The sequence below is a fragment of the Oryctolagus cuniculus genome, chromosome 12 (genome assembly GCF_964237555.1).
Source record: "Oryctolagus cuniculus chromosome 12, mOryCun1.1, whole genome shotgun sequence".
NCBI classification, from domain to species: domain Eukaryota; kingdom Metazoa; phylum Chordata; class Mammalia; order Lagomorpha; family Leporidae; genus Oryctolagus; species Oryctolagus cuniculus.
In genome coordinates, this window is record NC_091443.1 from 96,652,591 (window position 1) to 96,678,333 (window position 25,743).

The window sequence follows — 25,743 nt, forward strand, 5'->3', positions numbered from 1 at the left end:
TCACAAGGTGGTGGGGAAGACACAATTGAAAGCCCAAAGTTGTGAAGTGGGATGGGGGAAGTTAAGACGCACCCTCAGGACAGGAGATAGGGAGAGAATGGCAGCCATTTCCCAACTTCAAAAAGCAGTGGGAAAATGAACTCCATCCCTTAATGACCAATGCCCATTTCCGGAAGGGTCTGGCATCCACTGTTAACCTGGCTGAGGTGGTCCAGTGGGAGTGCCCGTGCCTCTTCTGACCTTCCCTTGGGTCATGCTGACGTCTCCAGCCCATTTTTCCTTGTATGTATGTATGTCCAGAGTTTCCCCAGTGAAGCTCGTTGGCTGCTTCCCCACCACATACTCAGCCCTGATGACCTCCACCATCTGTCTCCACTGCCCTGGCGTCCCACCAGCCAGGAAGGTGCAAGGTCACGTGTTCAGTTGCAGACTCTGCTGGATATACTTTCTTCTGGATCATTTGCAAAATTCTTATGAGGGACCATTTCTGGGGTTCCTGGCCGGGGTCCCCAAGCCGAGGCCGCTCCTTCCAGAGCTGCCCCTTTCTTCCTGTTCTCCCTGCATCTGCAGCATTTTCTCATCCACTTCATCAGCCCTCGATGTCTGCCCCACACCATGCCAACTAAAGCTTTAAAAATGGGTGCGAGTGCAAGAATTTGTCAGGGCTCTTTGAACATCTAAAATATGATTTCTGTATGTTTCCTCTGGACCATGGTTTACTCCCTAGAAAACCTGTCATCCACCCTTACCAAAATAATGATGCCTTTCTCCCAGAATCCTTCACATCCCTGGGTGCCGCATGGCCTCTGTGTGTATTTGTCCGTCACCACCTCACCAAGGGCAGAAGCAACCTTCACTTGGCTGTTCCCAGGGTTCCTGCTGGAAGACCTCCCCTTAACCATCCTCTGGTGCAGGGGGCCCACAGTTACCAATGATCTTTGTCCTCACCATGGATCTCTGCAGGCGCTGAATATCTGCAGCATGACAAGGACCACATAGGTCCAGCCAAGTTGCTCACAAACTCCCTTTTGATTGAGGGTATTTTGATCAACAAACCCTTTCTTGCAAATTAATTCCACAAGTATTTATTTATTTTAAAATTGGAGAGACACGCAGAGAGAAATTGATTCCACCTGCTGGTTTACTTGCCCAATGACTGCAACGGTCAAATCTGGGCCAGGCTGAAGCCAGGAGCCCAGGACTCCTTCAGAGTCTTCCATGTGGGTGGCAAGGACTCAAGCACTTGGGCCATCACCCACTGCCTTCCCAGGCACATTAGCAGGGAGCCAGATCATAAGCTGAGCTGCTGGCACTCTGAAAGGGGGATAGGGAAGACAGATGTTGTAAGTGGAAGGCAGCTTAACCCACTGTGCCCCAGTGCCAGCCCCCACAAATATTTATTATAATACCTACTCTTACCAGGCTTTTTCAGCTCCTTAGACTCTATCAATGAAGCAAACAAAGCTCCCAGGCTGGGGAGAGACAAAGAAGTACACCTAATAAATACATGACAGTCAAGGGAGGTATGGGTGATGGGGGAAAACGCTTGAACAAGGCAGGCAGGTTATCTGCACTGGGTGAGGCATGGGGTTGAGCCACAGGGCAGATCAGTGGCAGGTGGGGTTGTTCCAGGCAGAGGAAATAGCACTGAAAATTGAGCCTTTTCCAGAAGGTTCCAGGAGCAGCAGGAGGTGGTGGGAGAGAGCAAGCAAGAGGTTGAAGACCACAAGTCCCCAGGAGGAATGCTTTCCAGGCCACAATAAGGACTTTGGCCTCAGCAGAACATGGTGGTGATTGGAGTGAGAGAGTGCCAGGAGCCAAATGATGCATTAAATCATCCACTGTGTCTACCAGGTGACAGGGAAGCCCACTGTTTGAAGGGAAGAGGAAGGGGGTACCATCAGTGTTGTGATCCAGACTCCTGATGGTCTACAGAGCCCGGTCTTGCACAAAACCTGCCAATGTCAAATCATCAAAAACACAGGATGGAAAGACGTGTGGTTCTCCTTAGTATCACACGGGGAGCTTTAGAAGCAGGGACCCTCGGCCAGTTGAGTCAGCAGTTGGGAGTCTGATATTTAGTACCGAGAGTCGTGCCTCACACCAGCTCCACAGACAAACCCAGCAGTGAGGAACTGATGAAGGGGGTCCTGGCTCAGCTACCACTTGCTGTGGGACCTGGGCCAGTCACTTTCCCACCACGATCCTTAATAAGGGGTCTTGAAAAAGTCCAAGGAAAATGTGAGTCATGAAAAAAGCTATGCGTGAATTTCAAAAAAGTTTTGTACCAACACAAGCTTACCTTGTAATTCTATTTTCCCACAAATTTCAAGTCCCCTTGTTGGTTCCTCCTCTACGAATGAGGAGCTGAGGGGTATGCTGTATGCTTCAAGGGTGCAGAGCTCAACACTGGCCAGAATGCTTTGTGATGGGAACAAGCTCTATATATCTCCTTGTTGCACGTGATCTGTTGCAGATTTCTTAACCTGAGAGCTTGTCCATTTCATTCCAGATGCAGGACTCAGGACAATGTTTTCGCCTTTCTTCTTGGAGCATTTAGTTTTCTTGCCTCACCTGGTTGTACTTGAGTACCTGGGTCAGCTTTCCCTAAGATGTGAGGAGTTGCTTACAAGCAATCTGTAAGCCTTCAGCTTTCAACCTTGGCACCAATAGGGCTCCTGGCTCGCTGGCTCCCAGGGATAATTGTTACATGAGGGCATGCAGGTTTGACCTGTAGAAGCTCAAGAAATACAGGCTGCATTGTGCCTTGAGCAAAGGAGGTCCCCTCCCAACACTTCTTTTGCATCACATTGATATGGAAGGCTCAAGACGCCAGGCAGGTCCCTATGAAATGTCAGCCATGTGATATGTCAGAGGAAATGCTTGTTCCTTCTGCACCACTGTCCAGTTAGCAAGGGGCTGTTGTTATAGCAATGGATGAGTCTTTTGCTCAGTGAACATTTATTGAGTTCCTACTATTGTGTGTATCAGAGAGAGTTTGAGTGTCAGAGGGTAAGTCCCTTTTCTCAGAGAATTGGGAGGTGAAACGAGAAGACACACAGAGAAACAATGGATTATAATACGGATGATCTTTCTGCTATCACCACTCAACCAATAAAGGTTACACTAGAAAAGTTTAAAAAGAACCATTTATTACAGTAGATTTTCTAAATGTAAAACGGGAGAAAGCCAGATGGTGTGGGCTGAGTATGTGATGAAGATTGATGAGTCTTCTGTTACAGAGGCCAGGAAGAAAGTCTTGCAGTTTTGTTTAAGAAAACAATTGGAATAACAGAATCTCCCCCATCCAATGAGACATTAGGTGGGCAGAGAACAGACAAATCGGAAAAAGCTGGATTACCCGAATATACCCCAATGCCAGGAGCCTGGGGTAACATGTAGAAGCCTAATATAGTTGGCATCTCAGAGACCTGGTGGCCAGGTAACAGTGTGATGGGCTCCTAGGACAAGAGCTACACAAGGAGGCCAGGGTCATGGAGGGAGGAACCTGCCTGGAGAGGGATGGAGAAAATAGCAGTGGGGTACCTGGCTTTACCCCTCAACAGGGTGATCTGAGAATCCCAGGATTGGAAACTCCATCTCATGTAATAAAAACCTTTGTTGCATTCACCACCCGTGCCTCTCCCCGAGCTGCCGTGACCCACAGGGAGATGACAGAGTGCAGAGAAACATTGATAATGGCACCAGTGAAGTGATCAAATGAGTCCTGGCATTGCTGTTGATGGAAGCCATCCATTACCCACTACCTGCCCACGGCAGGACCAACAGTTCACTGAGCAGAAAGGGCCCAGTGGCTGTGAAGAACAACGGCTTTTTAAATTTAATTTTCAAATTTACAGAGCAGTTGAGAGAAAGGTACCACACACACACACACACATGTGAGCTTCTAAGCATTCATTGCAAAATATTCATTATCTTTTAATTCAGTTTTTCTATGAATTTCTCAAAGCCCTCTTCTACCTTTCCCCCAGTGTTAGCAGTGTAGCAGCACTGGCATCGACTCTGTGGTGAACAGTGTTGACAGCTCACCATTTTCCCTCTCCCTCTCTTGCTTCTTAATGACTCCATCACCGTTAACTACTTCACCAGGCATCCCCTAAAACTAGGGACCTTCTTCTCTTTTATGCTATACAGGGTGTTGCTGTTCACATCTGACTGATAATAGCTGTGATGTCAGTATCACACCTATTAGCGTGAACATTAACCCAGTCCTCTAATATAGCCTCCCAAATGTTTTGTTTCACTTGAACCCAGCTACAATCAAGGTTTCCTTGTAGTGTTAGGTTTCCGAGCTTGTTAGACCCATTTATTCTAGAATAGTTCCCCACCTCTTTTTGCTTGTTTGTTTTCATGACATTGTTCTTTAAGAGTCTGTGGCCAGGTACCTGCAGAATGTCCCATTCTCTGGATTGGCTGATTGGTTCAGGTTTCATACTTGTTAAGAACAAGGTGGATTCAACCTTCTCGGTGTATCGTATTGATGAGGGAGGGGACACACAGTGTCCAGTTTTCTCACCCCTGGGAGAAGGAATTTGATCACTTGGGTAAGGTGGCATAAAGGTCATGCTGGGCTGATTCTCTGGTAGATGGGCCAAGACCCTGGCCTTGATGAAGGATTGATGAGCAGACCAGGGAGCCTTGAAAGAAAAGGCACCAAAAAGCTAACAAGGTAACAATAACAACAAGAGGTGAGTGCCTACTGTCTGCAAGGAATTTGGTTCATTATTGCATAGAGTATCTCCCTTAATCCAGACAGCTACCCTGTTCGTGGGTGCTATTCTCCATGTTTTACTGATCAGGGTCACGTGGTGAGTTGGTGGCACAGCCAGCATCCCAAGCCCAGATATTTGACTTTTTTAGCATCAGGTTACACCCCTCCTAACCACAGAACAAGTGCAGTGTCTCAGAGGAAAGCACACCCAGGGTGCAGCTCTCCTAGTTACCCTGCTGCATTTAGAAGGATAATACAGTTCAAGGCTGGCTTTAGAAATATGTGAAGAATGCATGAAAAAGAGTGGATCACCACAGGAGAAAGAGGATTATCTGAAGACAACTTACTGGATGAACAGTGCCTCATTACAGAAAAACGTGTGGAACTTATTGATTTGCTTTAGTCAAGTCATTTTTAACCTGGAGCCTCAGTTTCTCATTTTTCATATGGCTTATTGAACCTCAGGGCAGATGCTAATCCAGGGTCTTATGGGACTTGAAGCTTATTCAATCTGGTGGCCTCTGTTGGGGGAGCATTATTAATACAATCAGATACAAAAGTGAATATTTATTTAGAATGAGAAAAACCCACCATAAATAGCATTTTAAAAATTGATTCATCACAAAATCCAAGCCAGGGGGAGCCGTCCATGCAAGTAAAGGATTTTTTTTTTTGTAAAATTTGTTTATTTATTTGAAAGTCTTAGTTACAGATAGAGAGAGGGACAGACAGAGACAAAGAAAGAGAGATCTGCTGTTTGCTGGTTCACCACCCAAATGGCCACAACAGCCAGGCCAAAGTCAGAAGCTGCCTCTGGTTTTCTCACATGGGCACAGGGGCCCAAGCACTTAGAACCATCCTCTGCTGATTTTTCATGCACATCAGCAGGGAGTGGATCAGAACTGGAGCAGCTGGGACTCGAACCAGCACCACACAGGGTACTGGCACTGCAGGCCGTGGCTTTAACCCACAGTGCCACAGCATCGACCCAAGTAAGGGATCTTGAGTCCTCATCTCTGTTAGCCTCTCAGGAAGCCCACCGACAGCCAAGAGTCCAGCTTGAGATCTCCCTCTCAGGTGAGGTGCCCATTCCAGCAACAAAGTCTGTGCACCGGACCACCCTCCTTATCAGCCATCCCACCACCTACAAGGGGCCATGGTCTCCCACCCGGCCAGTTGCAGCTGGCCTCCTTGCTTCCCTCCTGGCCCCTTCACAAGTCTGTTCTTCACACAGGTTCCATAAAGATCTTCCTAATAAAGGAGGTAACGAGATTATGCCATGCCCTGTTCTCAGCCATCCAGCGTCTCTCTGACCTCCTCTATTCACTCCGGAAGCCACTGGCTGCACATGACTGCTGAGCACTTGAAATATGTCTCATGCACCGAAGGAAAGCACTTTTAACTTAATTTTCATTAATTCAAATACTGATGACTAAGTTTGTTACTGGCAAACTTTTAAGTATGTTTGGAACAACCTAGTTATGTAAACCTATGGTTTCACCACACATTGAAGAAATCTAAATACTGCTCGGGTATTTCTGATAAAGTCTTAGTACTTGAGTTGAAAAATCTGTAAGTGTAAAATATGCACCAGATTGTGAAGAAATAATACCCAGGGGCCAGCACTATGGCACAGTGGGTAAAGCTGCTGCCTTTGGGGCCAGCACTGTGGCACAGCGAGTTAAAGCCCTGGCCTGAAGTGCCAGCATTCCATATGGGTGCCGGTTCTAGTTCTGGCTGCTGCTCTTCTAATCCAGCTCTCTGATGTGGCCTGGAAAAGCAGAAGATGACCCAAGTCCTTGGGCCCCTGAACCCGAGTGGGAGATCCAGAAGAAGCTCCTGGCTCCTGGCTTCGGACTGACTCAACTCCGGCCGTTGCAGCCATCTGGGGAGTGAACCAGCAGATGAAAGACTTCTCTCTCTGTTTCTACCTCTCTCTGTAACTCTGTCTTTCAAATAAATAAAAATAAATCTTAAAAAAAAAAAAAAGCTGCTGCCTTTGACACTGGCATCCCATATGGCTGCCAGTTCGAGTCCCAGCTGCTCCACTTCCAATCTAGCTCCCTGCTAATGACCTGGGAAAAGCAGCAGAAGGTGCCCCAAATGCTTCACGTGGGAGACCTGGATGAAGCTCCTGGCTCCTGGCTTCAGCTTCGTACAGCCCTGGCTATTACAGCCATCTGGAGAGTGAGCCACTGGATAGAAGATTCTCTCTCTCTCTCTCTCTCCCTCTCCCTCTCCCTCTCTCCCTCCCCCACCTTCTCTCTAACTTTCAAATAAACAAATAATTCTGAAAAGAAAAGAAAAAATAATACCCCCAAAGAAGAATTTAAAACATCTCATATATTTTACATTGATTGTATGTTGAAATGTTGATGTTCTGGACATACTGGCTAAAAAAATAATTTAAGACATCCACTCACTTTTACTGTTTCTTAAAAGTAGCCATTAGAAAATTTTTAATTACAAACATGGCCCATGTTCTGTTTCTCATAGGCATCACTGACTTAGAGTTCCATCCAATGTTCCCCTTTAGGAACTGATTCTTCTTTCTAACTGTGTCTGCTAAGCCATGGCTAATGACTACCTGTACAGCTGTCCAGGTGTTTCCCAAACAGTGATGTTCCATGGTAATTAGTCTGCCAGAGGTGCGTCTTCTTCTAATTAACTTGAAGGCCCTGAACGGGCTGGTGGCTACCCAGACTCGCCCTTCATGTCTCACGATCCAATTGGCCTCGCTTCCTTAGCTTATGCCAAGGTGTTTCCTGCTCAGGATCTCTGGACTTGCAGCATCTCCCTGGAATACTCTTCCCATCACCTTACTCCCTGACTTCATTCAGCTCTCTGGTTGAATGTCAACCCTTCAGAAAAGACTTCCACACGCACCTGTCACCTGTCGAAAATGGTTCCTGAGCCCCTGGACATTCCATCTGCCTTTCCTAAGCCTTGCCGCTGCCCACACTTACAGCAGGGACTTATCCACTCCACATCCCCCACTGGAACATGAACTCATGTAGCACAAGCTCTGCCTTATCACTGGCATGTTCCCAGCACCAAAACCAGTAACTGGCACACAGTGGGGCTGTTCACTTAACGAACAGAATCCTGTCTTAAAGGGTGGCTGACAGCACTTAGAGAAGCAGGCACAGGATGGGAAAGTGCTTTGTGAACAGTTTGAATCACTGAAAGAAAGGAAAAGCATTGTCCAAACAGAAGCAGAGAATCCTCTGAGGCACAGCCAGACGTAACTGGGCTGCCAACACTTTGCTGTGTAGCCTTCAAGAACCTCTCAAGCCAATTTCATGAGAAGAGACCCTTTCATGATATCACAGAGGAGAGACTCAGCAGGAAACTCAACTGGGGGCTGGGTTGAACTGGACTGGTTGTAGTCAATAGGATCTCAACTCACACTAGCCAAGCCAACAGAGAGGATGCATTGGCTCATGTAACCAGAAAGGCCAGGGGTGGAGCTGCAGGGGTGACAGCTGCCGATTCTCATTCTCTGTACATCAGTCTTACCTGCTCCAAACATGCCGTCTCTATTGCAGAAGCGAGAAAAGACCAGAAAGGACCTGGGATGGTCTGTAAGATGACAGGGTCTCCCCTCCAGGCTCCGCTTGAAAAACACTCATGCCAATTGCTGTGACCTGATCTCCATGATGGGCGGTCTGCTTGCCTTGCCCAAAGAGGGAGAAAGTAGCACTGGATAGGCAAGCTCTCCAGGTGGGTGTGGTAGAGCCAGGACTTCAGCCACATCACCTGGCCCTGAAGCTGATACCCTGACCACAAAGCAGAGTGAGAGTCAGCATCCTACCACAAGAGCAAAGCCCAGCTCCTCCTCGGGGGCTCACTTTTTTTTTTTATCTTTTATTTAATGAATATAAATTTCCAAAGTACGACTCATGTGTTACAATGGCTTCCCCCCATACCGTCCCTCCCACCCACAACCCCCCCTTCCCACTCCCTCTCCCCCTCCTTTGTTTTTGAAAAGGATGGCCTGGCTAGCAGATGCGCCCTGCAGAGGCAAGGACCAGCAGTGAAGAACTAATGGATCGAATGGCTGCCTCGCCTTGGTCCACAGAGATTATTGGAGTAGCTTCTCTGGCAGACAGGTACTAGATCAAGCCTTGGTCAATAGCAGGGTGTTCTAGGCCAGATTGGAAAGAAGTAAGTGCAGATCAATCTCTGTGAGCAGATGGCGTCCACCTGAGAGAGTGGCAGGAGCTCATGGATGAAATGCGGATGGTTGCTTGGCAGGAGTGTGGGACCTGTCAGCGCGAACAGCCACAGCACTGGAGTGGATGTCGGCTCACAGATGTGACCCCGGCCGTGTGAGCGCCACAGAGGGGACTGGGGAATTACAGCTCAGCTGAGCCAGCTCTCAGCCTCCATCTGCATCCAGTGGGTGGCTGCGGACATAAAAAATAATCCACCGGGCAGGGAATGAATGGGTGTGGGAGCGAGAGCAGCCACACAGGTGCTGCTCAGAGAAATCACACTTGACGGCTGTGCTAGAGTCTTCTGTGGCCCAAGGCGGGGAGTCATGTGTGTATGAGAGGAAACCGATGACTCCAATTTCCATGGGGTAATGTATAGCAAGCAGTCGATATATTGCAAAGGAGTCGGCTCTCTGAGTCACACCGTCTTGGCTCAAATCCTGGCTTGGCCACCAACTTAGACTGTGTGAAGCTGAGTTGGTCATGAAGCATCCTGAGCTTCCAGTCCTCCCCTATGAAATGAGGCTGCTGACAGCTCACTTCAAACACTGCTTTGAGCCTTAGAAGTGATAAGAAAAGTAGCTGGGGGTATCAGTGGTGGTCGGTGTTGTTGACCACACCTGGACCCAGTACATTCCCCAGTTGTCTTCTAAAGAACCCATAGGCCTCCAGGGTCAGATCCCTTGGGGCCATTGTGGAGGTCAGGTAACCAGGTGCCAGGCTCCCTGCTCTGTTTTCCCCTGTTTGTAATTATTTTCTTCAAAAGACTCTTTTGGATGAAAGATGTAGCCTGGTGGGTCTCATCTGTCCACTCACCTTCCATCCCACCCTCTCTGCTTGTGGGGGTCATTAACATAGTTAATGATCATTCTGCTTAAAATTAGCACAATTTCATTTGCTTCTAGTTCTGTTGCCCTGAGGACTATGAAGCATCTGGACCTTTTATTGATTTGTTTATTTGAAAGGCAGAACGACAGACAGAGGGAGAGAGGAGGGGTTGGGGGAGGGAGAGAGAAAGAGAGAGATCAAGAGATCTACCTGCTTATTCAGTTCCCACATGGCCACAACAGCCAGATCTGTGCCAAGATGAAGCCAGGAGCCAGGAACTCCATCCACGTCTCCCACACGTGTGTCTAAGCACTTGGGCCCTCTTCTGCTTTCCTAGCAGAGAGCTGGAGAGGAAGGGGAGCAGCTGGGACTTGAATTGGCACTGCAATCGGGGAAGACAGTGTCACCAATGGCGACTTAACCCACTGCTCCACAGCACCACTGCATATCTCCACAGTTAGCGCAGTGACTGAGAGCGTGAGCACTAGAGCCAGGCTGTCTGGACCCGATTCCTTTTTTAGCCATGTCACCTTCAGCAAGTCCCTTCACAGCTCTGTGCCTCGATCTCTTCATCTGTAAAATAGGGGTGGTCATAGCAATAATACTTGGCTTATACAGATGACCTGAAGACTGAGTAATTAATACATGCAAACCACTAAGAATGGTGCCTTGCAGCATTAACTGTTGCTGTCATCACCACCACCACCAATATTGCCATCAACATCATTTTCATCATCATCACCATGCCAACACAACCACCATCATCATCTTCATTACTACTTCCAACGTTATCGTCACCAGCATCATCTTCATTATCATCACCCTCATCACCTCCCCCACCACCGTCATTATCACCAACATCATCATCATCACCACCCCCACCACTGTCATTATCACCAACATCATCACCACCCCCACCACCGTCATTATCACCATATCATCATCACCACCACCACCACCACTGTCTTTATCACCAACATCATCATCATCACCACCGTCAGCATCATTAGTGCTGCCACAGAGAAGTCTGAAAATTTCTCTGGGCCTCCAGGATAGAACACAGAATAACAGTCACCCTGACTTTGTGCAGGAAACCACAAGCTAGAGGCCAGGGCCCTGGCTCAGGAGAGGATGGGAAAGGAAGGCGCAGGGTGACCTGTGAAAGATACTCTCCCCCAGAGCCTGTATCTGAAGCCAACTCTGCAGACTGAAAGGTGACCTAGGCAGGAAGGGCTGTTTCCTCTGTTGCACCTGTCACGCCTTCAAGGAATTTGGAAATAATTGAGCTGCCAACCAGTTGAGCTGGGGCTGTTTTGACACACTCAAGGAATGACAGAGAGACCAGGACAAATGCCAGCGATGAAAGGACAGAGCCTCTTCCAGACAGGGAGGTGTCCGGAGCGGGACTGCAGAAGTGTCCGGGCTGGCCCCAGCTTCCTTTAATATTGTTTTAAAAGAGCTGCAGGAGGTGGGGGTGTGAGGAGCACAGCAAGCCCTGGGTTTCCAGATGAAAAGGACAAGAAAAGGGAAATTGATGACACGAAAACAGGAAGATCTTAAGACCCTGTGCAGGTGAGCTGGAAGGAGGGAGATGCATTGAAGGTGAGCAGGTTCAAGGTGACATACTTTACAAAATGAGAGCTTTTGGAGAGCGCCCCTGAGCACATCACCAGCTTCACACATCACCAAGAAGAACAGTAAAAAACAAAATTAGACATTAACCTCCTTAGTGTCTTTTTCCCCCAACTCCCTGTGTTTGGGGGCTGCTCTGAGCCCCAGCTCAGTGAGGCGCAGTAGCGTCAAGCCTGGGAACAGATGAACCGGGGGGAGGATGGTTCCAGGGGGAGCCTGTCTCAGCTGAGTGGGCCATCTGGCTTGTTCAAGTGCTGATGGCCTTGTTACCTTTCAGAGGATGACCTACAGAGAGGATAAAAGCCATAACGCTGCTATCAATTCCCAAGAGGCCCTATCAACTCAAGTGGTAGATGACTGTGTTTTTCTCTCCAGAAAGCTTGTGTACCATCAGGGTCCCCCATGGCCAGTGGCAATATTTGTGAGCCACAAATGTTTGGGGTGAGCTGGTTATAAGGCCACTTCCTATTTCTTATGCCCCACAGTTCAGCGTCCACGATCGATGTCCCTGTGTGAGCTCATTGCCTGGATGGCCTGAAAGGACTCTCTGGCCAGCTGGCTCTCCCAAGTGAGCTCATTCTGTCTTTTCCACTCCTCCATTTTCTTCCATGAGGCTGAGTTTAAGAGCCAAGCTGATTTGGCTTTTAAACAGTATTATGTGTCATCTAAATACATACATTTCACTGGGGGAAACGTGCTAAATATGATATTCCCATGAGTCACCCAACAGCTCTGCTGGCCCTGCAGTGCAAACCTGCATCCCCGTCATCACAACGCTTGCAGAAGAGTAGAGCAAGGTCACGTTTCAGGATGGGTGAACCCAAGAGGAGCAGGGGGAGGCCACCTCCTGGCCTTCCAAGGGGACCTTCAGGATCGCGAAGAAAGAACATCAGCCAACAAGAGCAGCACCCACATAAAATTTAGCCAAGGTCCAAGGAGCTCACGATGGATTTGGAATTAATAGAGAGAGGGGAAGACAAGCAAAGTGGAGCTATTCCATCTCTCTTTGCTTTGATTCCCTACTCTGAGTGTGAAAGGGAAATCAAACCCTACACCCTTCCCAGCCACCACCGTCGCCAATTGCTAGGTGTGGGGAGCAACCCGGACTAGACTAAGTTACTGGAATTAAGACTTATTCTATGCATCTGCTCTCCCACAATATGGCGCTGAGAAGGGAAACAGCTTCTACGCAGCTGCCTCCAGTTCAACCAATAAACTGTAGGACCTGCTCCTGATTGGAGGAGAGCAGCATACTCGGTGTGTGGGTAGCAGAGCACGGATTGGTGGAGAGGACTATAAAGGAGGAGAGAGACAACATGCACCAGGAACATCTAGGGGGAACATCTATCTGAAGGAACACCTGTGCAGCCCCCGAGAGAGCCGGCCGGCGGTGTGCCGCTCCCCCGTGGAAGTGGGGAAAAGTGGCAGGGGGAACCACCCTTCCACGGAGGTGGAAGGGACGGTAGCCAACCCAGGAAGAACCAGCAGTAAACCCGGGGAGGGCCGAGCAGACAAAAGAACAGCGCAGGGTCCAGTGTCGTTCCTCCATGAAGACGGGGAGCGACAGCTAGGGATCTTGGGTTTGTACACAAGTGAGCTAATATTTGCAAAGCCACTCGGTAAAATCAAGAGAGCCATGGGAAGCACTCCGTCATCATTATTATCACATAAATGACCTCTTAGGACTGTGGCTGTCTCTCTCCCTGATGTGACGGTGTCGGGGGCCTGGGAAGAAGGAGGAAAGGGCCTGAGAAGAAAGAAGGTCGCACTGCAGATTTTTGACTTTCAAATATCAGAGGGTCTTAGAGGAATGCTTTTGCTATAGCCTGCCGTATTCAATGAATTCAAAATTCGGGAGGCAGAAAGATAAAAAAGAGTCCATTTCATTTTACTTTCCACAGATGACAATTTAGCTCTGCATTTCCATAACCTAATTAATGGGAGGCCACCCATGTCACTGTGGAGGAAGGCGCACTGTATATACCATATTTCCCTGCTGAGCCCTACTGAGGGGAGAATTTGGGAAGGAATCCTTAAATCACACTAATAGATTGCCTATTTTCTGGAATCACATCTTGAGACCACCCCCAAAGGACAGCCAACAGTCAAAAGGTGTAAGGATAATATTCTCCATTGTTTAGAGGGTTTCTGTGGGAGATTATCCTAACAGAGCTGTCACCTTTAAATCTTAATCCTTTTTTTTTTTTACATGAATTTCACATTTTCAGAAGTCCAAGAATGCCTCTGGCCAAGGTGGCCTAAGGACATTTCCAAAGGAACAGGCAATCAAGAGAATGAGTCTCAGAAGCAAAGGATGCCCTTTGTGGTGCAACTGTCCCCATAGCCCTAGCTTTGATGTTTGCCCTCCTTGGCAGGCGTGCACACACCTCTGAAGCATGGCAGCCGTGGGTCTTGTGCCGAGGATCCCAAGTGGAACGTGTTGTCTTCTAATAAAAATCTGAAATTAAATCCTCGTGTCCTTTGATAACATCTTTCAAAAGCAAATTGCCTGCTCAATTATCCAGACAGTACTTTTTGCCTATACAGAGAAAAATGGTACGCAACAGAGTTAATACACTTAATATTAGATTTTCAGAGGCAAGTACCATATAATATTTGTTTTTTTTTAACTTTTATTTAATGAATATAAATTTCCAAAGTACGATTTATAGATTACAATGGCTTCCCCCACATACCGTCCCTCCCACCCACTACCCTCCCCTTTCCCACTCCCTCTCCCCTTCCATTCACATCAAGATTCATTTTCGATTATCTTAATATACAGAAGATCAGCTTAGTATACATTAAGTAAGGATTTCAACAGTTTGCTCTCACACAGAAACATAAAGTGAAAAATAATAGATGATTTTTTTTAAATGATGATGAAATCAGATCAGACCTATTGTCATGTTTAATCCCAGTGAGAGTCAAGTTGGGAGTTGATAATTTCTTTTTTTTTTTTTACAGAGGATCAGTTTAGTATACATTAAGTAAAGATTTCAACAGTTTGCACCCCCATAAAAACACAAAGTGAAATATATTGTTTGAGTACTCGTTATAGCATTAAATCTCAATACACAGCACATTAAGGACAGAGATCCTACATGAGGAGTAAGTGCACAGTGACTCCTGTTGTTGACTTTACCAATTGACACTCCTGTCTATGGCATCAGTAGTCTCCCTATGCTCCGGTCATGAGTTTCCAAGGCTATGGAAGCCCTCTGAGTTCTCCGACTCTTATCTTGTTTAGACAAGCTCATAGTCAAAGTGGAGGTTCTCTCCTCCCTTCAGAGAAAGGTACCTCCTTCTTTGAAGACCTGTTCTTTCCACTGGGATCTCACTCGCAGAGATCTTTTGCCAGAGTGTCTTGGCTTTCCATGCCTGAAATACTCTCATGGGCTTTTCAGCCAGATCCGAATGCCTTTAGGGCTGATTCTGAGGCCAGAGTGCTATTTAGGACATCTGCCATTCTATGAGTCTGCTGAGTATCTCACTTCCCATGTTGGATCACTCTCCCCTTTATTTATTCCATCAGTTAGTGTTAGCAGGTACTAGACTTGTTTATGTGCTCCCTTTGACTCTTAGTCCTTTCATTATGATCAATTGTGAACTGAAATTGATCACTTGGAATAGTGAGATGGCATTGGTACATGCCACCTTGATGGGATTGAATTGGAATCCCCTGGTATGTTTTTAACTCTACCATTTGGGGCAAGTCAGCTTGAGCATGTGCCAAATTATACATCTCTTCCCTCTCTTATTCCCACTCTTATGTTTAACAGGGATCACATTTCAGTTAATTTTCAACACTTAAGAATAACTGTGTATTAATTACAGAATTAAACCAGTCATATTAAGTAGAACAGACAAAAAAACTACTAAGAGGGATAATGTATTAAGCTGTTCATTAACAGTCAGGGCTATGCTGATCAAGTCACCATTTCTCATAGTGTCCGTTTCACTTCAGGAGGTTTCCTTTTTGGTGTTCAGTCAGTTGTCACCGATCAGGGAGAACATATGGTATTTGTCCCTTTGGGACTGGCTTATTTCACTCAGCATGATGTGTTCCAGATTCCTCCATTTTGTTGCAAATGACTGGATTTTGTTGTTTCTTACTGCGGTATAGTATTCTAAAGAGTACATATCCCATAATTTCTTTATCCAGTCTACCGTTGATGGGCATTTAGGTTGGTTCCAGGTCTTAGCTATTGTGAATTGTGCTGCAATAAACATTAGGGTGCAGACCGCTTTTTTGTTTGCCAATTTAAATTCCTTTGGGTAAATTCCAAGGAGTGGGATGGCTGGGTCGAACGGTAGGGTTATCTTCAGGTTTCTGAGGAATCTCCAGACTGACTTTCATAGTGGCTTGACCAGTTTACATTCCCACCAACAGTGGGTTAGTGTCCCTTTTTCCCACATCCTCGCCAGCATCTGTTGTTGGTAGATTTCTGAATGTGAGCCATTCTAACCGGGGTGAGGTGAAACCTCATTGTGGTTTTGATTTGCATTTCCCTGATTACTAATGACCTTGAACATTTTTTCATGTGCCTGTTGGCCATTTGGATTTCCTCTTTTGAAAAATGTCTATTGAGGTCCTTGGCCCATCTCTTAATTGGGTTGTTGGTTTTGTTTTTGTGGAGTTTCTTGATCTCTTTGTAGATTCTGGTTATTAACCCTTTATCTGTTGCATAGTTTGCAAATATTTTTTCCCATTCTGTTGGTTGTCTCTTCACTCTCCGGACTGTTTCTTTTGCAGTACAGAAACTTCTCAATTTGATGCAATCCCAAATGTTAATTTTGGCTTTGACTGCCTGTGCCTCCCGGGTCTTTTCCAGAAACTCTTTGCCTGTGCCAATATCTTGAAGGGTTTCTCCAATGTTCTCTAGTAACTTGATGGTGTCAGGTCGTAGATTTAGGTCTTTAATCCATGTTGAGTGGATTTTTGAGTAAGGCGTAAGGTAGGGGTCTTGCTTCATGCTTCTGCACGTGGAAATCCAGTTTTCCCAGCACCATTTATTGAGTAGACTGTCCTTGCTCCAGGAATTGGTTTTAGATCCTTGATCAAATATAAGTTGGCTGTAGATGTTTGGGTTGATTTCTGGTGTTTCAATTCTGTTCCATTGGTCTATCCATCTGTTTCTGTACCAGTACCATGCTGTTTTGATTACAACTGCCCTGTAGTATGTCCTGAAATCTGGTATTGTGATGCCTCCGGCTTTGTTTTTGTTGTACAAGATTGCTTTAGCTATTCGAGGTCTCTTGTGCCTCCATATAAATTTCAGCACCAATTTTTCCAGATCTGAGAAGAAGGTCTTCGGTATCTTGATTGGTATTGCATTGAATTTATAAATTGCTTTTGGGAGAATGGACATTTTGATGATATTGATTCTTCCAATCCATGAGCATGGAAGATTTTTCCATTTCTTGGTATCCTCTTCTATTTCTTTCTTTAAGGTTTTGTAATTTTCATCGTAGAGATCTTGAACGTCCTTGGTTAAGTTTATTCCAAGGTATTTGATTGTTTTTGTAGCTATTGTGAATGGGATTGATCTTAGCAGTTCTTTCTCAGCCATGGCATTGTCTGTGTATACAAAGGCTGCTGATTTTTGTGCATTGATTTTATACCCTGCTACTTTGCCAAAATCTTCTATGAGTTCCAATAGTCTCTTAGTAGAGTTCTTTGGGTCCCCTAAATAAAGAATCATGTCATCTGCAAAGAGGGATAGTTTGAGTTCTTCCTTCCCAATTTGTATCCCTTTAATTTCTTTTTCTTGCATAATAGCTCTGGCTAGAACCTCCAGAACTATATTGAATAGTAGTGGTGAGAGTGGACATCCCTGTCTGGTCCCAGATCTCAGTGGAAATGCTTCCAACTTTTCCCCATTCAATAGGATGTTGGCTGTGGGTTTTTCATAGATTGCTTTGATTGTATTGAGGAATGTTCCTTCCAAACCCAGTTTGCTTAGAGTTTTCATCATGAACGGGTGTTGTATTTTATAAATGCTTTCTCGGCATCTATTGAGATAATCATATGGTTTTTCTTCTGCAGTCTGTTAATGTGGTGTATCACATTGATTGTCTTGCGCACATTAAACCATCCCTGCATACCAGGGATAAATCCCACTTGGTCTGGGTGGATGATCTTTCTGATGTGTTGTTGCATTCTATTGGCGAGAATTTTATTGAGGATTTTTGCATCTATGTTCATCAGGGATATTGGTCTGTAATTCTCTTTCAGTGCTGCATCTTTTTCTGGCTTAGGAATTAAGGTGATGCTGGCTTCATAGAAAGAATTTGGGAGGATTCCCTCTTCTTCGATTGTTCTGAATAGTTTGAGAAGAATTGGAGTTAGTTCTTTAAATGTCTGGTAGAATTCAGCAGTGAATCCATCTGGTCCTGGGCTTTTCTTTGTTGGGAGGGCCTTTATTACTGTTTCAATTTCTGTCTCAGTTATGGGTCTGTTTAGGTTTTCGATGTCTTCCTGGTTCAATTTAGGTAGGTTGCATGTGTCCAGGAATCTATCCATTTCTGATAGGTTTCCCTGTTTGCTGGCATACAAGTCCTTGTAGTAATTTCTGATGATTCTTTTTATTTCTGTGGTGTCTGTTGGTACGTTTCCTTTTTCATCTCTGATTTTATTGATTTGGGTCTTTTCTCTTCTTTTTTTAGTTAGTTGGGCCAATGGGGTGTCAATTTTGTTTATTTTTTCAAAAAACCAGCTCCTCGTTTGGCTGATTTTTTGTAATTTTTTCTTGATTCAATCCTGTTGATTTCTTCTCTGATTTTAATTATTTCTCTTCTCCTACTAGATTTGGGACTGGTTTGCTGTAGGTTTTCTAGATCCTTGAGGTGAATTGAAAGCTCATCTATTTGGTGCCTTTCCAATTTCTTGATGTAGGCACCTATTGATATAAACTTTCCTCTTAACACTGCTTTTGCTGTGTCCCATAAGTTTTGGTATGTTGTGCTGTTATCCTCATTTACTTCCAGAAAGTTTTTGATTTCTCTTTTGATTTCTTCTATGACCCATTGTTCATTCAGGAGCATGTTGTTCAATCTCCATGTGTTTGCATATGCTCTAGGGATTCCTGAGTTGCTAATTTCCAACTTCATTCCTTTATGGTCTGAGAAGCTGCATGGTATGATTCTAATTCTTTTGAATTTGCTGAGACTTGCTTTATGGCCTAGTATGTGGTCAATCCTAGAGAAGGTTCCATGTACTGCTGAGAAGAATGTAAAATCTTTAGCTGTAGGATTGAAAGTTCTGTATATATCTGTTAGATCCATTTGGGCTATAGTGTCATTTAAATCTACTGTATCCTTGTTGATCTTCTGTCCTGTTGATCTGTCTATTTCTGAGAGTGGAGTATTGAAGTCCCCCAGTACTATTGTATTGGGGTCTAAGTCTCCCTTTAAGTCCGTTAACAAATCTTTTAGATAAACCGGTGCCCTGTAGTTAGGTGCATATACATTGATAATTGTTATATCTTCCTGTTGAATTGATCCCTTAATCATTATGTAGTGTCCCTCTTTGTCTCTCTTAACGGTTTTTGTGGTAAAGTTTATGTTGTCTGAAATTAAGATGGCTATGCCTGCTCTTTTTTCATTTCTGTTGGCATGGTATATCTTTTTCCAGCCTTTCACTTTCAGTCTGTATGCATCTTTGTTGGAAAGATGAGTTTCTTGTAAGCAGCAAATAGATGGGTTTTGTTCCTTAACCCAATCAGCCAATCGGTGTCTTTTAACTGGACAGTTCAGGCCATTCACGTTCAATGTGACTAATGATAAGTGGTAACTTTGCCCTGCCATTTGCCAAAGATAAGTTCTAATATATGTTTTGAATTCCCTGTGATCTTTTGCTGTGAGCTTTCCTTCCTTGGTTTCCTTCCTTTACCTTCTTTCATATTGATGACCGTGTTTCTTTGTTTCTGTGTGTAACACATCTTTAAGCATCTTTTGCAGGGCTGGACGAGTGGCAACAAATTCTTTCAATTTCTGTTTGCTATGAAAAGTCTTTATTTCACCTTCATTCACAAATGATAGCTTTGCAGGATATAATATTCTGGGCTGGCAGTTGTTCTCTCTTAGTACCTGGGCTATATCTTGCCATTCCCTCCTAGCTTGTAGAGTTTCTGATGAGAAGTCAGCTGTGAGTCTGATTGGAGATCCTCTGAGAGTAATCTGACATTTCTCTCTTGCACATTTTAGGATCTTTTCTTTATGTTTCACTGTGGAGAGTTTAATTACAACGTGTCGTGGTGAGGATCTCTTTTGGTCGTGTTTATTAGGGGTTCTGTGGGCTTCCTGTACTAGGATTTCTCTGTCCTTCTCCAAACCTGGGAAATTTTCTGCTAATAGCTCACTAAAAAGGCCTTCTAATCCTTTCTCCCTCTCCATGCCTTCAGGAACTCCTAGAACCCGAATGTTGGGTTTTTTAATAGTATCCTGAAGATTCCTGACAATATGTTTTAGATTCCTAATTTCCTCTTCTTTTCTTTGGTCTGACTGTATCCTTTCCTGTTCTCTGTCTCCTAAGTCCGATATTCTCTCTTCTGCTTCACCCATTCTGTTTGTAAGGCTCTCTATTGTGTTTTTCATTTGATCTATTGAATTCTTCACTTCAGTCACTATCAAAGTTTCCTGTTGTACTAGTTGTTTCGTTTCATTTTGATTCCTCCTTAATATTTCATTTTCACGAGAGAGATTTTCTATCTTGTCCATTAAGGATTTCTGTAGTTCAAGAATTTGTTTTTGAGAACTTCTTGATGTTCTTATCAATTTTTTGAGATCTGCTTCTTGCATTTCTTCTATATCATCATCCTCATAATCTTGAATTGGGGTGTCTTTTTCATTTGAGGGCTTCATGGTGACTTCCTTGTTTTTATTACCTTGGTTTTTGCGTTTGTTATTTGGCATATTGGAGATATTTGGTTTCTTCACTGTGGTGCTTTTTCTTGTTATACTATGACTCTAGATTAAGTGGACTATCTGTTTTTGATGGAGCCTTAGGGCTTGAGATGGGTGTGGCCTGAGAGCTCTGTTTGGTGTGCCAAAGGTGACACTCCCAGGTTAGGCGTGATAGATCTCTCTCTCTCTCTTTCTTTTTTTTTTTTTGATTCAAAAGGGAAGTTATTCTGCACAGCTGAACGAAGTTGGAGGTAGTTAGCAGGCAAATGATATACCCACAGGAGCCAGAGATCAGAAGCTCTTTCCCAAGGACCACACAGGGAATCTGTTCTGCCCTCAGGGTGGGCTCAAATTCTCCTTCAGTCTCCCACTGGGTTGCCAAAGTTACGGAATTGTAGCGTCTCTGGAGAGTGCTCACGTGAATTCCGTGAGTTCTCTCCCCCACCGTCTCTTTTTTCACAGTCTCAGTTCAGTAGCACCACAAATTTACTAGGTCCTAATCTCCTGTTAATTTGCCCTGCCCAGAGTCAGGTTTTTCTGCTAGGCTCAGGGCCAGTGCAGACCTGAGGTCGCTCTGCTTATGACATATGTCCAAGATGGCGCCTGCTCTTTGTCTTGCTCGCCCTTGAGAGGTGAGCGGAGAGAGAGAAACCCGTGTCCTTACCAGTCACCTTTTTTTTTTCCTCTCTCTCTCTTCCAGTTAGCCTGGTGAAGTCCCCCCCACCCCGGGGGTCGTTCCCTCTAGTATCCTCTCTCCGCTTGCCTGCCGGTGTCTCGGGCTATTGAGGTTCGGCTCACCTCGCATTCCAGCGGCTCGGTCCCGCGGCTCGGCTTGCGCAGCTCGGTCCCGCGGCTCGGCTTCCGCGGCTCGGTCCCGCGGCTCGGCTTCCACATGGTGGGCGACCTTGTTCTCCCAGTAGGTCCTCCGATTCACGACCACTCAATCCAGAAGGGTTTCCTCTGCAATATTTTCCTGGTTCTTTTTTCTGAGGCTACCGTCACTCCCCTTTTATTAAACTAAATTTTCCCGGACTATCGGTGCGCGCCCTCACTATTCCGCCGTCTTGGCTCCCACCCCATATAATATTTGTGTTAGTGGAATTCAATTGAGTTGTGCTTACCAAGAAATTATTTAATTATTATATTGCTGGTTGAACAGGTGACATAATAAAATAACATTCTCTTTTTTAAAAAAAAGTCATATTTATTGTCGGGTGATAGGAAGAAATCAAGAGAGCAGTGGAAACCATTACTGAGAAGGCTTGAACAACCACAATTTACTACAAAGAGATAAAAGCCAAACACCTCAGCCATATTATGGCCATAATTGTCTGCAGTTTACCCATCTTGTAAAATAAAAGGATCATGAAATGTGAGAGCACGTTTCAAAACATACATGGAAGGTGTTAGAGTGATTATGCGTGGGCTTGCCTGACTTCCCTGTAAATTGTTTGTCTTTCAGTGGGAAGTGGAAAGCTATTAATTAGCAGTGATTTTGACAAGATGGGAGTCTGCGGGCTTTGGCTGGGAGAGAACTCGTCGAAGGGGCCTGCATGTTTTCAGGGGGAGTGGATCTCTTGCGTCTCAGCTTTTAATGGCATTTTGTTGTCTGCTAATCCCTCCTACGGCCACACATTTGCAGATCTGAGATCTGATCCATGTGTGCGTGGCTCCAGTTGTAACACGGAGCTTTCCTCTCCTAACTCCAGGTGGCAGACAGAAGCTGGGCTGCGGAGCTGGCCCAGGGAGCTGCAGACCGAGGACTGGGACAGTGGCCACCGTGCCAGCTGTCTTTTACCGCATTCCAGGCACTGGCGCTGAGACAAAATCCGACTCCACGCTCTCTTCCCTTCCTTCCCGGCTCTCCGCGCCGAGTGTTTGCCACCAGCAGGTCCTGCAGCCACGGGAATTTATCGCTTTCCACCGTTCCCCTTGGCTGCATCCCCAAGCCCAGCGACTCCCCCTCTTCTGGAAGACTCCATAACTCAGCCGGCATCTAATCAGCATCGTGCTGCCTTCCCATCCTTCCCTGCGCCAGAGCCGTGATTCTTTCTCCTTCCCCAGTGGAAGGCGACTCACAGCACAGGCCATCCTGTTGTGGGCATTTGAAGACTGAAGCAGTGGTTGGAAGATCTCTCTGCCTTTTTTTTTTAAGATTTTTTTTTATTTGAAAATCAAAGTTACAGAGAGAGAGAGAGAGAGAGAGAGAGATCTTCCATTCACTGGTTCACACCCCAGAAAGCCACAACATCCAGGGCTGGGCCATGCTGAAGCCAGGAGCTTCTTCCAGGTCTCCCATGTGGGTGGCAAGAGCCCAAACAGTTGGGCTATTTCTGCTGCTTTTCCCAGGCAGCTGGAAGTAGAGCAGCCGGGACCCAAACCAGCACCCACGGCAGGGATGCCTGCATCGCAGGTGGTGGCTTTGCCCACTATGCTACAATGATGGCCCCCTCTCTGCTTTTTAAATGGAAATAAATAGCTGTTGGAGAAGAAAGATGCTAAGCACACAGAAGTGTGTAGAGAACAAGGAATTGCATACCATATGCACAGTGTCACCTTACCACGTCTCAGCACTTTTCCATTTCCTCCAAATCTCATTCTTTTCTCTGTGAAGAAACCTCTGTGGGTCTGTCTGATCCCACCTTCCCCTGCCTTCCTGGAGGTGACACCATCCTGCTCTTAGTGTTTCTATTCTCCCCAACATATATAGTTTATGTAGCCATAAAAGATACGTTGTATTGTTCTACAGGATTTTACACAAATGAGATGGCTTAGTTGAAGCCATTCTGCAACTTGCTTTTTCAGGCAAGAGACTTTGTTTTGAGGGTGCTGCGTGTGGATTTATGTGGCTCCATTCCTCTCATTTTAACCACCACACAGCACTCCATTGAGCAGATGGAAACACTGCCATTTATTTAGCCTTCTCCTAAACACAAACCTTTAAGTGGAGACACAAAGGATTCTTGCTGCATCCTGAACACCCTCTCCCATCCTTATTCAGAGCAGCATGTGCACTTACAAGGCTACCATTTCTACTTTTCTCGCTCTCAGGGGTGGCCATGTCTATACTCTGACCGTTACTGCATAAGCAGGAGCTTCCTACACAAGAAGATTCCTTTTTTTTAACTTTTATTTAATGAATAAAGATTTCCAAAGTACAGCTTATGCATTACATTGGCTTCCCCACCCCAATGACTTCCCTCCCACCCACAACCCACCCCTTTCCCGCTCTCTCTCCCCTTCCATTCACATCAAGATTCATTTTCAATTCTCTTTATATACAGAAGATCAGTTTAGCATATATTAAGTAAAGATTTCCACAGTTTGCACCCATATAGAAACACAAAGTGAAAAATACTGTTTGAGTACTCATTATAGCATTAAATCTCAATACACAGCACATTAAGGACAGAGATCCTACATGAGGAGTAAGTGCACAGTGACTCCTGTTGTTGACTTTACCAATTGACATTCCTGTTTATGGCATCAATAATCTCCCTATGCTCCGGTCATGAGTTTCCAAGGCTATGGAAGCCTTTTGAGTTCACCGACTCTTATCTTATTTAGACAAGGTCATAGTCAAAGTGGAAGTTCTCTCCTCCCTTCAGAGAAAGGTACCTCAAGAAGATTCCCTTAAAAGGGGAAAGAGGAGACTGTGAACCTCTGCTTGTCCTCCGTTTTCCTCTTCTTGTCACTTGGAAGGCGATTTGAGAGCTGAAGCTCCAGAACCATGTGAAACCATGCGGTGATACCGAGGATGCGCACTGCCTGCTCAGCGTGGCTGAGCCTAAAGAAGACAATTTGCGATCCAGTGAGATTCTGTATCTGCTCTTCATCTCAGTTCCTGACTCACAGCCTGAACACCCTTGCAATTGCCTGAGGGATGAGGTCGAGAGGAACACCTTTCACGATCAGCAGCAAGCCCCTGGCAACCATAGCTCAGTTTACACTGAGTAGCTCTCCACTGACCCCAGAGAGCTTGAGGATGAGGAGGGTCGGAACTGGCAGCCTCCTCTGCCATCGGCCTCCAAGGAGGGGAGAGGAGCTGGAACAGAAGTCCATCACCCATGATGTAATCTGTCACCACTGCCTGGCAGCAGGACCTCCTTAGAAACCCTAAGGGAAAGGGTTCCGACAGCCTCTGAGATGATGGATACACCGAGATGCTGGGAACCTGGGGGGCAGCAGGAGAGGACCAGCTGCTCGGCACCCACCCCACTCCTCGCCCTCCACCTCGGGGGCTGTGCTCCCTCCAGTACCTGTCAGAATCAAGCTGAGCACTGGGCGACGCAGTGGGGATCTGGAGAGATGGAGAACTGGCCGGTGTGAGGGAAAGCGCCATGCTGTGGGGAAAGCGCTGGAAGCACAGCTAGGGGGAGGGACCGGAGCTCCTGCTCATAGCCAGCTTCACGGGACCCTGCCAGACGTCCAGCTTCACCGATCCTGCCAGGCGCCCGGCTTCACGGGACCCTGATAGGCGTCCAGCTTCATGGACCCTGCAGGGCGTCTTTCAGAACCTGCACTGAAGTTGCCGCATGGGAGGTTTGACCGCGCCTGCCTCTCCCCTCTCCTGCTGCTCTTTCTCGGCCTTCTGCATTTTGGGTCTGAGAGGACAGGAGGACACAGCATCTGGTTGCTTTGATCTGCCTTTGCCTCATTCCTCATGGGCTTGGGCAGTCTGTCTTTTTCATTAAAAAAAATATATATTTATTTGAAAGGCAGAATTAGAGGCAGAGACAGAGACAGAGATCTTCCACCTGCTGGTTCACTCCCCTAATGACTGTAGCAGCCAAGGCTGGGCCAAGCTGAAGCCAGGAGCCCAGAACTCCATCTGGGTCTCCCACGTGGGTAGCAGGGGCCCGAGCGCTTGGGCCCTCTCCCACTGTCTTCCCAGGCTCATCAGCAGGGAGCTGGATGGGAAGTAGAGCAGCCAGGAAGACATCAACGCTCCCATATGGTCTGCTGGCATCACCAGCCCTGGCTTAGTCTGCTGCACTGCCACGCTGGCCCAGCTTGGGCACTTTTTCCATGTATTCATTTGCTGAACAGATTGCCCTATCCATGAATTATCTGTTCATTTTTGGCTATTTTTCTATTGGGTTCTTTTCTTGTTTCTTCTTATCAATTTTACTAAGGCATGTTTTCACTTTGTCTTTTGTTGTACAGAGGTTTTTGTTCTAGCCAAATTTATCCATTTTTTTCCTTTGAAATTTTAAAAAGTCTCAAGTATCTATGTTTGTTTATTCCTTTCTGTTCCTATGATTCTTTATTTGTACCGTTTTCTAGCCCCTTTTAAAAGTCCATCTCCTAGGGACCAGCATTGTGGTGCAGTGGGTTAAGCTGTAGCCTGCAATGCCAGCATCCCATAAGAGCACTAGCTTGAATCCCAGCTGCTCCACTTCCAATCCAACTCCCTGCTAATGTGCC

At 46.0% G+C, this 25,743-nt stretch overlaps 1 long non-coding RNA gene across 1 annotated transcript in view; it reads right to left on the reverse strand.

The window, feature by feature from the left end:
- The window catches only part of LOC103346435 (neuroblastoma breakpoint family member 4), a 1,612,367-nt gene that overhangs the window by 1,137,081 nt on the left and 449,543 nt on the right, over positions 1-25,743 (reverse strand). The gene's annotated exons all lie outside the window — the stretch shown is intronic.